The sequence below is a fragment of the Spermophilus citellus genome, assembly GCF_964194105.1.
Source record: "Spermophilus citellus genome assembly, chromosome: 5".
NCBI classification, from domain to species: domain Eukaryota; kingdom Metazoa; phylum Chordata; class Mammalia; order Rodentia; family Sciuridae; genus Spermophilus; species Spermophilus citellus.
This window is the reverse complement of record NC_138186.1, coordinates 143,528,014-143,542,479: the sequence shown is the minus strand read 5'-3', so window position 1 is coordinate 143,542,479 and position 14,466 is coordinate 143,528,014.

Sequence of the window (14,466 nt, the reverse complement as noted above, 5' to 3'; positions counted from 1 at the left end):
ATCATCATGTTTGTTCACACCAATACTAGGCATCTCAAATCCATATGGCCCACCTGGTAGGAATCAATACTTACTTGCTCTTACTTGATAGTCTAAATCCTGTCCCTTCCAAGATGGCTGCCATCTGACAGGGAAAATGTCTGAGCTCAGACCATTCCCAGGGGATGGGTTTGGTGAGGTTATGCCCTGATGTGTGATTGCGCAGAGACCGCAGTGAAGCTTGGGACCACTCAGTTGGTAGTAACATGGGTGAGAGCTATTCCTTTGACTTTAGAAAGGCAAAGGTGAATACACAGTGAAGAATACAGAGTTGAGACTCAACTTGAGTGTCAAAGACCAGGTTGCCTCAGCCCTAGGATCCTTAGCCTAGTGATGACATTAGCCAGCAACACAGGAGATGCACATCAGTTCCCTGCTGCTGGGGATTGCCTTTTAACATTCAAAGGGAAGTCAACACCTTTCATATTCTCTTCCTTATTTATAGGTCCTTCAGCTTCCTCAGGCTAAGTATGCCATGCCTTCTGGCTGTTCCTTCCAGAAGAATATGGGTTTGCCACCATATAGCCAACGTCGATGCCTGTTCTTACCAGAGATGCTCTTGTGGTTTCTACCACTTGCACTGCAGTTCCACTGCTGGCCTCTTCTTACAAGTGTGATGTAATGTTCTATCACCAAGTCAGTCTGCTAATATGGTAGTATTCATTGCTCAAATATCATTGTTTTCTCATGTGGACAGGGAAACCCACAGGTTAGGAGATGCAGGAGAGAGATCGCTCTGAATGTTTGGCTATTTTATTTATTTATTTTTTTTTTTGGCTATTCTTAAGGGGCCTTGCTTCTCTTTGTACTTAGAAGTTGTTTGTATCTCCAGAGGTCAGTGAGAATGTGGCCAAACTCTCCCTCTGGAAATACTCCCACCTCTAAATCATTCTGTTACAGGTGGGTGTAATTGTGGAAATTTTATAACTTTTCTTTATAAAATCAGAGAGTGAGAGCAGAGTTGGAAAAGAGAGAGAGAGAGAGAGAGAGAACAAAAGATAATACAATGAAGGACTTGCAATAGTTCTCCCCATCTTGTATTTCAAAAGAACTTCTCCTGTCCCATACTGTTTATTTTCTCTGCCTAAAATAATAAAATGTAATAGAGAAGCAGAGGTACAGGATGAAAGCAGTTTTTTTTCTGATCTTCTTGCAATTAATTTTAATTCTAAAGAATTATGCTGTGCTGTAATTGTGGATGACGTTCATTACTCGTGGCTTTGTGTTTTACTAGGTAGAACACAGACTCACAGATGATTAGTGATAGTCCATGGAAGAAAGTTTCTTGGAAGTTCAGGGATCTTAGTTTATGCAAAACCAAATTTCTAAATCCAATGCCTTTGATGGTATCACAGTTCAAATACTCTAGTCACAATTGCCTTCTCACCCAAAGATGAAAAAAAATCAATAATTCATGTTTCACATTGTCCACTACTGATTTTATAACATAAATGAAACTTGTCAAGTCATGTTGGGGCACATTATATCAATTTTGTTCAATAAGCTGCTTTTTTCAAGTACATATACTTACTTAGGTTTGTTCTACTCATTGTATTTTCATTAGAAATCAAAACAGACAAAAACCTTAAAGATAAGAATAGTAAATATTCACACACACTGTCAACTTTACTATAATGCACTTTTTGATGTCACTAAAAGTCTATGATCTACAAAAATTCACTGGGTATTGTATGCTACTTTAAAACTGGAAGGAGGGGAAGAAAGAGAGAGCAATGTCACTGTCCAAAAAGAAAAAAAAAGGCAAACTGAAGGACATATAAGTAAAAAGTACAAAGTAATTAGATTTTATTTGTTTCATTATAATTGGAATGGTTGGAGGAAGAAATAAAATATGCCACCATCTGCTTTTAAGGAAAGCAATTTTGAACATCCCATACAATAAATAAAATAATAAAAACAAATTTTAACTTCATGATAGAGTTAAGACAGTCAAAGAAGAGCGAGGAGAAAGAGACATGCAAGGAGACCACACACAGTCACACCAAAGGAGATAAAGAGAGGGGCCCTGCGCAGGAAGACACATGGTCATTACCACTAATGTGGGGGTGGGGGCAGTGGAAAGGGGAGGATTTTCATGGAGTCCTGCCTTCATCTGTGGTTCTTCAAATTTTGATCCTTGAAACTGTGACACTCATGCATGCTCTCCACGGGAAGAGCCAAAGCCCTTGTCACTTGAGGCTCTGTGCTGATCTGTGGCCTGATAGTCACAAACCAGAGGAGCTCTATGGGCCAACCCTCCTATTTTCTTACTTCTTTGGCTAAATTAATAAAAGTTATCTACTTATGCCAATTTCCTTTAGAAAGAACACTCATTTACTCTGCTAATTCTCTCACTTCTACACTCTTAAATAGAAAGTGAAGATTAGTAATTGTATTTGGCAAAAAACCTGAAAGACATGAAAAGCAATGCTAATAACAAGAACTGGGAAGAGTTTTAAGAAGGAAACAAGAAGGTGCTTATCAGTTTTATGCATACCTTTCCCTTAAAGGAGCTCATTGAAGTTAGATAAGTCCTGAGAAAAAACACCTCAGAGAGAAAAAGATGAGCAGTGGAAGAAGTCAGCCAAAATCAACAGCAGACATGTATAACCACATGCTAGTGATTTGAGGAGAACAGCGAGATGCCCAAGAAACAATTTAGAATTGAGATATGTGAGGGTAACAGTCACCACTCTTTACACTGAACTCACTATTGTGCTAGGCTTAACACTTTAAAGCTATATTTAAAAGAGGCATTTAAAAATAAACTTACCAATGGGAGTTCAAAACACAATTTGAGTCAAATGTATGAAAGATGATATATCATGAGCTATGTAATGCTTTAAATAATCAATAAAAAAATAAAAATAAACCTACCAAGCACAGTGGAGCACACCAGTAATCCCAGCAACTTGGGAGACTGAGGCAGGAGGACCTCAAGTTTGAGATCAGTCTCAGCCACTTAGCAAGGCCCTAAACAACTTAGTGAGGCCCCATCTCAAACGAAAAAATAAAAAGGGCTGTGGCTGTGGCTCAGTGGTGAAGTGCCCCTGGGTTCAATCCCTGGTATCAAAGGAGAAAAAATGGAGTCATACAGGATACACTTTTATTTTGAGATCTACACATGTTGTAGCATGTATCACTACTTCATTCATTTTTATTACTGAGTAAGTTTTTATTGACAGGATAAACCATAATTAGTTTATGTATTCACCAATTAATAGGCATTTGGGTTGTCTCCACTTAGGAGCTATTATAGTAAAGATCTCAAGAACATTTGTATACAAGTCTTTATATGGACATGTGCTTTCATTTTGTCATAGATAAGTGTCTGGAAGAAAGGCTAGATTATATGATAAGTATGTTGAGCTTCTTTAAGAAACTGCCTAACTGTCTTCCAAAATGATTGCTCCATTTTACATTTCTCCAGTAATTTGTAACAGATCACCTTGCCCCAAATGTGGTACGGTCAACTTTTTAAATTTTAGCTGCTCTAATAGGTGCGCAGTGATATCCCTTTGTAACTGGAAGGAAAAATACTAAGTTACTTCATTTGAAGGAATGGTACACATGACAGAACTTCAGTGGATGTTTGGTACAACTAACAGAAAAGGTAAAGGTAAACCCAGGTGCATGCACTGCTTAAATGATGGAGGAAGTCATCCCTGGGGCTGTTGGGAAACCAGTCTCATGATTAACTAACCTCCTCACTGTTTCCCAGGGTGAGCATGTCGCACATGATCTGCAGTGCCAGATTCCAGGACCCTCAACTTAAGTAAATTTTTTACAGTGGTCACCCAATGCTTTCGTTGATTTACCTTTTCATTTGAGTAATGCACCTCAATGAAGTCACACATGGGAGTAATCTGTTTCTGATGGGGCCATTTTGTGCTGCTCTAATAGTGCCTGGTTCATGTTCTTTTTTTAAGTGTGATGCACACTCCATTGCATTCAAGCTACTTCTCCCTTGGTTGCAGTCAGGTTTCTCGATATCCTGAGGAAGACTTGGTCACTTTGTGGTTTCTATAGCTTTATTAGTTTCTCAGCAATGTTCACTTTCCTCATGAGATTAGTGAAGTTATTTGCTAAAATTATTCAAAGCCTCATCACCATGGTCCAAATGGTAAGACATGGAGAGGCAAACAGGATGCAGAGCTGCAGTTGATCTGGCAGTTAAGGCACTCTCTGGGTCATAGAAGTAGTTCCTGGGAACCTGAGACAGGAACAGTCAACATGGCAGACAGCAGGGACATTGAGATTGCTGAGATATCTGTGAGCAGGTGTCATAAATCTGGATCAGAGCAGCTGGCCAGCTGGAGTGGGGTTTGAGGTGAGGGAAGAGTTAGTTCCATGGAGGCACAGTTGAAGCAGATATTTGAAGTAACCTCTACAAAAAAACACTGACCTATATCATATTTATGTGCATTTCTTTAAAGATATTGAACATCCATTTTTTTTCTCTGAGTTGTTATTTCTGAATATATTCTTAGGTAAAACATCTGTTCAAAATTTTTGTATACTTTAAAAATTGGTCCCTTTTATTATTAAATTTTGAGAGCTCTTTATATGTTCTAGATTTTGATCTTTCCACAGATGTATGCTTAGCAAAGAGTTTCTCCTAGTCTTGATTGTCTTCTCATCATTTAACAGTGGTTTTTAGAAAATTATCTTTTATTTTTTTATGAAGTACAATTTATCAATTTCTTTTCTTTTTTTTTTTTTGGCTTGTGCTTTGGGTGTTGCACTTAAGAAATCTTCACCAAACCCAAGATTGCAATTTTTTTCTTATTTTTCTTCTACAAGTTATATAGCTTTGGGTTTTACATTTGTATTCGTGCTTTGTTTTGACTTAATTTTTGCATAAAGTGTGACATTTGGATCAACATTTTCTTTACTTACTTATTGCACATGGATATCAACTTATCCCAACACTTTTTGTTAAAAAGACCATCCTGTCATTATTGAGAGGGAGAGAGAGAAAGAAAGGAAGAAAGAAAGAAAATAAAAACAGATGGAAAAAGGAGGAAAAAAAGGAAGGCTAAAACAAATAATGTAAATCTATAAATTAATTTAAGAATTAAAAATAGGCAAAAAATATTACTAGGCAAAATACCTTCAAAGAAGTGAAAATGATTTTTAAAAATTCTCAAATTTGCAAATCTTAAAAAATACAAAAAGATTGAGAAAACTCCTTGCATACTTTCATGTCATAATGGAATAACATAGAAATCAATGAAAAGATAAAAGACAGAAGTAATTCTAGCACTTGGCGAGCAAATAATATACTTTTAAATGAGTAGTGGATCATAGAATAAATTTAAAAATCTTAGAAACAAATTAGAATAGAAATAAAACATATCAGAATCTTTGGGACTGTATGAAGGCAGTTCTAAGAGAAAAGATTATAGCATTGAATTTCTTCATTAAAAAAGATCAAAAGATCCCAAATAAATAACATAACATTATACCTAAATAATACAAAATAAGTAAGTAGAAGACAGAAAATAACTGAAACCAGAGCCAAAAGTAATGAAATTGAGAATAAAAAACAATACAAGGGATTAATAAAACAAACAATCGGTTCTTTGAAAGGATAAACAAGACTGATAAATCCTTACCAAGCTAACCAAAAGAAAGAGAGTGAAAATACCCAAATTATCAATGTTAGAGATGAAAAAGAAGATATCCCCTTAATACTACTAAAATCCAGAGGATTTTGAAGCTATTTTGAAAATTTATATTCCAGCAAGCTAGCAAGTCTCAAAGATTGACGAATTCCTAGAGACGTATGGCATACCCAAATTGAACCAGATGGATATAGAAAACTTAGACTAATACCAAGCCAAGAAATTGAAGCAGCTATTAAAAGCCTTCCAACAAAGAAGAGCCCAGGATCAGAGGGATTCTTAGTTGAGTTCTTCCAAACTTTTGAAGAAGAACTAATATCAATCCTCCTGAAATTATTCCAGGAAATAGAAAAGGTGGGAACACTGACAGATTCATTCTATAAAGCCAGTATCACTTTCATATCAAAGCCAAAAAAAAAGGCACATCAAGGAAAGAAAATTATAGACCAATATCCCTGATGAAGATAGATACAAAAAATTAATAAAATATTGGCAAATCACATTCAAAAACACACTAAGAAAATAGTATGCTATGATGAACTAGGTTTCATCCCAGGGATAAAAGGTTGATTCAACATAAGCAAACCCATAATTGTAATTCACCACTGAATACAGTTAAGAATAAGAATCATATGGTTATTGCAACAGATGAAGAAAAAGCATTTGACAAAGTACAGCATCTATTAATGTTTAAAACACTAAAGACTCTAGGGATAAAAAGAACTTACTTCCACATTGTAAAGGCTATAGCTGACAAACCCAAGGCCAACATCATACTGAATAGAGAACACCTGACAGCATTTCTTCTAAAAATGAGAATAAGACAAGGGTGTTCATTCTCACTACTCCTCTTCAACATAGTTCCTAAAACTCTATCCAGAGAAATAAGGCAAGAGAAGAAAATTTAAGGGCTACAAATAGGAAAAGGAGAAGTCAAATTATCTGTTTGCTGATGACAGCAAAGACCCAAGAAAACTCAACCAGAAGGCTTCTAGAATTCATAAACAAATTTAGTGACGTATAGTAAGATATAATATTAACATACATAAATTGATCACTTTCCTGATCATAATGAGTCTGCTGAAAAAGAAATTAGGAAAACTATTACATCCACAATAATCTCAATAAAATAAATAATATATTTGGGAATTAATATAATGAAGAAGGTGTAAGACCCCTGTAATGAGAACTACAAAACACTTAAGAAATAAATTAAAGAAGATGTTAGAAGATAAAAAGACCTCTCATGTTCTTGAACAGGCAGAATTAATATTATCAAAATGACCATACTCCCAGAAGCATTATACAGTTCAAAGCATTATACAAATTCAATGCAGTCTCTATCAAAGTACCAATGGCATTCTTCACAGAACTAGAAAAAAAAAACAGTTCTGAAATTTATTTGGAAGAATAAGAGACCCAGAATAGCAAAGTAATTCTAAAAAAGAAGAGCAATGCTGAAGACATCACAATGGTGGACCTCAAGTTATACTATAGAGCTATAGTAACAAAAACAACATGGTATTGGCACCAAAACACATATGAAGATTAAAGGAATAGAATAGAAGATACAGAGACAAATCAAATAGATACAGTTATCTGATACTTGAAAACTGTGCCAAAAATATATGTTGGCATAATGGTATTGGAAAAACTGGATAGGCATATGTCAAAGAATAAAACTTGATCCAATGTATCACCTTGCACAAAAGTTAACTCAAAGTTGATCAAAGACCCAAGAATTAGACCAGAAACTCTGCAACTGCTAGAAGAAAATTTAAGCTCAACAGTTCAACATATTGGCACACACATTGACTTCCTTAATAAGACTTCTAAAGTGCAAGAAATAAAACCAATGGTCAATAAATGGAATGGCATCAAATTATAAAGCTTCTTCAGAGGAAAGGAAAAATTAAGAGTGTGAAACCCCACAGAAAAGCAATTAAAAAAATGGTGAATGTTTTCTATGATATAAGGTGACTGACTCATAGTTGGGTAGTGAGAGGCAGCATGGGAGGAACTGACCAACTCTAGATAGGGCAGCGGGGTGGGAGGGGAAGGGAAGGAGAGGGGGGTTAGCAATAATGGAGGAATGTGATGGACATCATTATCCAAAGTACATGTATGAAGACATGAATTTGTGTGAACGTACTTTATATACAGAGATATGAAAAATGTTCTATATGTGTAATAAGAATTGTGATGCATTCTGCTGTCATATGTTTTAAAAAAAGATGAATTAGGCAGACATTCAGAATGAAAATTGGATGAGAGAACTTAAGAATCTGTATTAGTAAAGGTTATTAATTTTAAAAGAAAACCCATAGAAAGGGAGAAGATCTTTGCCAACCGATTCTCAGGAGATTAATATCCAGAATACGTGAAGAACTCAAAAGACTCAACACCAAAAAAAATCCAATTAATAAATGGACAAAATAACTAAACAGATATTTTACAAGAGAAGAAATATAAATAGACAATAAAATATTCAACATCTCTAGCAATCAGGGAAATGCAAATCAAAACTACATTGAGATTTCATATGATTCCAGTCAGAATGGCAATTATGAAGAATACAAGTGATAATAAATGTTGGTGAGGATGTGGGTGAAAAGGTACACTCATACATTGTTGGAGAGACTGTAAATTAGTACAACCACTTTGGAAAGCCGTATGAAGATTCTTCAAAAAACTAAGAATGGAACCACCACTTGACCCAGTTATCCCACTTCTCAGAATATATCCAAAGGATATAAAATCAGCAAACTTTATTCCATTTTGTCTCATCTACTGATCTTCTAGGGATGGTAATAGGAAAGACAGTAGAATGAGTCAGACATAACTTTCCTATGTTTAAATATGAATACACCACCAGTGAAACTCCATATTATGTACAACTGCCAGAAGGGGATCCTGATTAGAATAAGTTAAACTGCATGTATGTATAATATGTCAAAATACACTCTACTTTCATGTATATCTAAAAAGAACAAATAAAGAAAAAAAAATTTAAAAGGAAGATAAAAAGCAAAAAATAAAATAAAATCAGCATACTACATTAATGTCAACCACATTATTGTTTGCAGCAGCACAATTTACAATAGCCAACCTAGGTGCCCTACAACAGATAAATGGATAAAGAAATTTTGGTGTATATATACACAATGGAGTATTACTCAGCCATAAAGAATGACTATGACATGTGCTGGTAAATGAATCGATCTGAAGACTATCATGCTAAGTGAAATAAACCAGACCCAGAAAGTCAAGGGTGAATGTTTTCTATGATATGTGAAAGCTCGACTGAAGAAAGGAGAAAACAGAAAAGAGATTCCATGAATAGAAGGGAGATCAGTGGAACAGAGGAAAGAAATTGAGGGGGAAGGTTGAGGGACTGGAAAAGGAAGGAATGGTGGGATAAATCTGACCAAATTTTCCTATGTACGTATATATCTCCAGAATACACTAATTAAAAGATAAAAAAGAAAAAAAGAAGGCCCTCCCAGATGCAGGCTCCTCAATCTAAGACTTTCCAACTTCTAAAATGATAAAAAATAAATCTCTGTTCTTTATGATTTTAAGGAAAAAAACCCTCAAATACACTCCTAATGCCAGAAATACAACTTAAAATGTCAGAATGGCATAAAGAAGATTGATAAAATACAGTGCAATTTAAAACATGAGGAAGTTAGTTCTCTTGTGCAATGGCTTAGGAATATTTTAAGAAGGACTCTGGAAATATCATTTAAATATAGACTGTACATAACCTTTGACCCAATAATTCCACATTTGGGATTTTTCTCCTATAAGGACAAAAAGATAATTGTACAAGAGTGTTCTTTGAAGCATTTTTATAGGAGTAAAATTTTGGAAATAATTTAAATATTCATTGATAAGAACTAATTAAATTGTTGAAAAGCAGTAAGGTAGAATATTTACACTATTAAAATGAGTTAGGCATTAAACAATAAATTGCATTATTATACACAACTATAATGCATCAATTAGACATGTGGACAAGAAAATAGTAAAAGAAATGAGTTAGAGGAAAACCTCTACATTATGTGGAAAAGGCTATAAACAGATTGATGACTGATAATTTCATTTGTTTGTACATGTCTGTGTGAACATAGAGAAACAGTATATCAGCTATCTACTAAAGGTGGATCTGGAAAAAGATGTAGGAAAGGATGGAACTATACATGGCTTTTTTATTACCTCTGAGTTTTGTTCAGTATATCATATTGTTCAACTTATTGGCACACACATTGACTTTTTAATAAGACTTCTAAAGTGCAAGAAATAAAACCAATGGTCAATAAATGAAATGGAATAAAATTAAAAAGCTTCTTCAGAGGAAAGGAAAAATTAAGAGGCACAACTGGTTACAAAGTCAAAGGGAGGAATGGTAGGATGAAATTGACCAGATTATACTCATATGAATGTATCAAAGTGAATTTCACATTTATTTGTATCTATAAAGCACTAATTTAAAAATCTATAAATAGAAGGAATACCAGTAGAGGCAGAAGAGTAGGGGAAGGGAAAGGGGGAGGGAAAGAGGAAGTAGAGCAAATTATATTCCATGCATGTATGATTATGTTAAAATGAACCCCATTATTATGCAAAGCTATAATGCACTACAAACATTTAAAATTATTTTTTTAATCATTACATAGTTAAAATTAAAAATATGAAAATTGATGAAAAAAAAAGAATTATAAAATGCATGTTTAGGAATGGGAAACTGTCTCCCAGACTGAATTAGAATGGGACATCTTTGTGTGCAATTAGGTGATATCAATGTGCAGAGATAAAGGATGGATTAGTGATTGGCAAAGGACCACAGAATGAAGATGCTCATAGAGTCAAAATTAAACAATAGAAGCTCACTCACAACATCTTACCCTCAATAGGTCTGCATCTTTTGCAGAAGTGGATTTATAAGACAGACTTCTAATGTTTGCTCTAATCTCACATGTAAAAATAGAGGTTTTTCTATGTCAATTTTCTATTGGGTGAACAGGTAGCAATAATATACTAGAGTATTGCTATTCTAATTCGTCCTTCAATATCTTGTGCATTTGAAAATATGAACTAGTCTTTTAGTCTGATCAACTCTGAAACAAACAGCAGCAAATTTCTGAACAGCTAAAACTGAGGGTTGTTTCTGAGTCCTGATGCCTTTTCTGAGATCATGGCACAGTGTGAGGTGACATATAGGCAGCCTCCAGTCAATAGCTCCAGTGCCTCAACCTCCCTCACAGACATTTGAAAAGCAGTCGTTAGTTCTCCAGGTTCTAAAACTTGCTGTAACACTTCAGAGTCAATCAGACTCAGAAAGATTAACTAATACTTTCAAAATCCATATGCTATTGATAACAATGTCTTTTTGTTTCCTTAACTGGTGTTACCCAGATGAGAGATCCTAATGTGTTGAAAGCTGAGGGGGAGTCCAGGTCCTAGGAGGCTTTAAGGAAGCAGAATAAGTAGGCTGTCTTATGCAGAAAACAAACTTTGAATGCCTTGATCTTTATAATATCTCTGGAAAAGAGAACAAAGAGACAATACATGGCAGACATGTGTCCAAATTCCTAAAATTCCCTGCACTATTGTCTCTCAAAGTCTGCAACTTCAAGCAATTTCTCTCATATTTTTCTCTCCCAAACTCTTCACCACTGTATCCAACTTTTTAGATCCTTTCTGGTTCTTCATAAAGGGCTCCTTTCCTTTTCAAGGTAAGTCAACCTAGAGCCTCCCAGGTCTTCTAGATCTTATCTTCACCTAGCAATGAAAAGCCTTAGGACCTGAACAGAAGGGTACAGGCTGAAAAATACACGCATATGTGTGTGCACACATGCATAATTGTGCATTAATAATTTTTCTCTGTTGTAGGGGGAAAGTCCAAGAGTGGCAGTAGGAAGCTTATAAGATGAGCCAGCTGCTCCTGGGTGGCCATTTTCACTTAAGTGACATGCTTACATAAATTAATCATATGTGGGTTGGGAACTGTCTTGTAAATAATTTCTTTACAAGTGAAGTTGGAAAAATTTTAAGGTCATGAACTTTCCAAAGTTGAGTTCAAAATAGAATGGAAGGCCATTCTCAGGAGTATTGTGGAGGGAATTTCCACACTGACTGAGAGGCAAATGCCACTGACCTTGAAGGTGAGTCCAACTCCAAAAATTGATGGTTTGGGGCCATTTATCATGACTCCACAGTGGACTGATTGGGCAAAATTCATTAAGAAGCTCCCACCAGTTCAGAAATGAAAGATATCTACCTCTACTTCTTTACGGTCTTATTGCATAAACACATGCAGGTTTGGGAGATTCAAGCAGCATTTCACACTTGACAGGCCCCCTCCTCTATGGGATTTCTTCCTTTGCTTACATGAAGAGCCACATGAACTATCATGGAATTCTGCAAGATGCAGCAATAAAAATGACTTTGGTCCAAAGTGTTTGCCTGTGGAGCTGATATCTACCCCAGATTAAGTGGTTTTTAGCCTATAAATAAAGGGTTTGACCTGTTCATTTTAACCAGTTTGTCTAAACAGAACAGTTCAGCAAAGAAGTGATGCAGATTTCAAGTGTCCAGGCCTTACATATACAACATGCATGCACACATTTGCACATACATGTATCTTGTGTGCACACAGATTCACACACAAAACCTGAACACATTTGGGTATTCTTCTCCTTCTGACCAATTTCAGAGTATCTGTCTTATTTCTCCAAAGGAATCACCAAATTAATAACAGGGCAGGAAGAAAGAAAAATCCTAGAATTGTCTCCAGAGCTTCTCAGGTTCAGTAGGCAATAGAATGAAAAGCAGGACAAATACCAATTTTAAAATGCATTGCCTATTTGGTTTTGAGATGAGAAAGCAAATAAGATGGAAAGGGGTGTACCTGTGGCCAAATGTCTGTGATTACTGGGTGGCAGGCATCCAGAGACACCAGGCCTTGACTTCGTTTTATCAGTATACTTCCTAAGTTGCTATTAAGAAGAATTTTCAACAATCTCATTTTTATTAGCCGTTTGTGCCCATTATAGTTTTCTAGTTGCTAGTTTGTTATGGCTTGAACATAAATAAGGTTCTAAAAATGTCTCCCATGAGGAGTTGCAGGGCTGGGTATGCTATTTAGACCACATAAAATGTCTATGCAAAGGATTTCCCTTGTAATGGGATTCTTTTATATTTAATAGAACTGTCATATAAACATATACTAGCATTTAAAATGCAGTTTCTGGACTATAAAATAAACACCATTTCTAATATTGCTGTTGGCTTCACATGCATGGAGCACAGTTCATTAAATACCCTTTACCCCATTTATGTGAAACGTGCTTTTACCACCAGAGCAGCACATAAAGTGCAGTATTCCTCAAGCTGCAGTCATTTTTAAGGAAAGGTGAATGAAGGTCCCACATAGCAAATGTTATATGTAGATTCAAGACAATTGTATATAAACACCTGTCCAATGCCACAAAACTGGTAAGCATAATAAATTATTATTGAGGACTAAAACAGCATTCATACATTGAAATATAAATGCTAACATACCAGAGATTATAGTTTTATTTATAAATATATTTATAATCCAGTGATCACCTAAAAGTTAAGTAGTAACAATACTTCATTTATTTATAAGTATAAATAAAGTGGATTTAAGTAAAGGGGCTCTGTACTGATTATCTTTATAAACTTGAGTGAAAATTCACTCCAGAACACCTGTTTTTCATCTGAATACTATAAATAACACTATTACTCTGACTCATAGTTTTCTTAGAGTTAATATGTATTAAGTTCTTAGAACACTGACACATAATAAGCAATCAATAAATGTTAGCTAATCCTGATATTATTACTTTTTTGAAACTTCATTTTAGAATTGTCAGAAGTCAGTATTTTGTTGCATATATTGATTTTTTTGGTCCCAAGACATATAGAAATCATGAGTATCAATGTCATGATGTTAACAAATATGTAACATGAACAAATATAAATGTGCCCATGAACAAATTTTTTTATATTTAATTTTTATGAAGGTTCAGGGGCTTGGGAGATTAAAAAAAACATAGAGTGTGATCATTGATTTTAAGTTTATATGATCATTTCTATTAATAATTTTAAAATAATACAGTTAATTTTAAAAATAAAACAGTGCATTACTAAATGTCAGGAAAGTGACATTTCTTCAGATGGTGCTAAGACAATTGACTATTCCTACATAACACAGCACAAGAAAAAAAAAAAAAAACACAAAACAAAAGCCTCATAAATTAAAGACCTGAAAATGAAAATTAAAGCTAAAAACCTTTTAGGAGAAAACCTAGGAGGCTATCTTTATGTTGTGAGAATACAAAAGAATTTCTCAAACCAAGCACAAAACCCACAAACTATGATGGATGTTCGAAACTTATCTATTAAAATTTAAACTGGGCCTGGTGGTTCAGTCCTCTAATCCTAGCAGCTTGGGAGGCTGAAGCAGGAGGATCACAAGTTAAAGTCAGCCTCAGCAGCTTAGTTAAGCCCTAAGCAATTTAGTGAAACCCTGTTTCAAAATAAAAAAAGGGCTGGGGATGTGGTTAGAGATTAAGCACTGCTGGGTTCAATCTCTGGGATAAAAAAGAAATTAAATTTCCATGTGACAAAACACAACATAAAATAATTAAGACAAGTCACAGACTAGAAGATACTGACACACATATAAAAACCTCCTTTTCCTCAAATAGTGTCTGGAGTTTTTCATGTATTATAAACCAAAAGACAACCCAATAAAAAGTGGACAAAG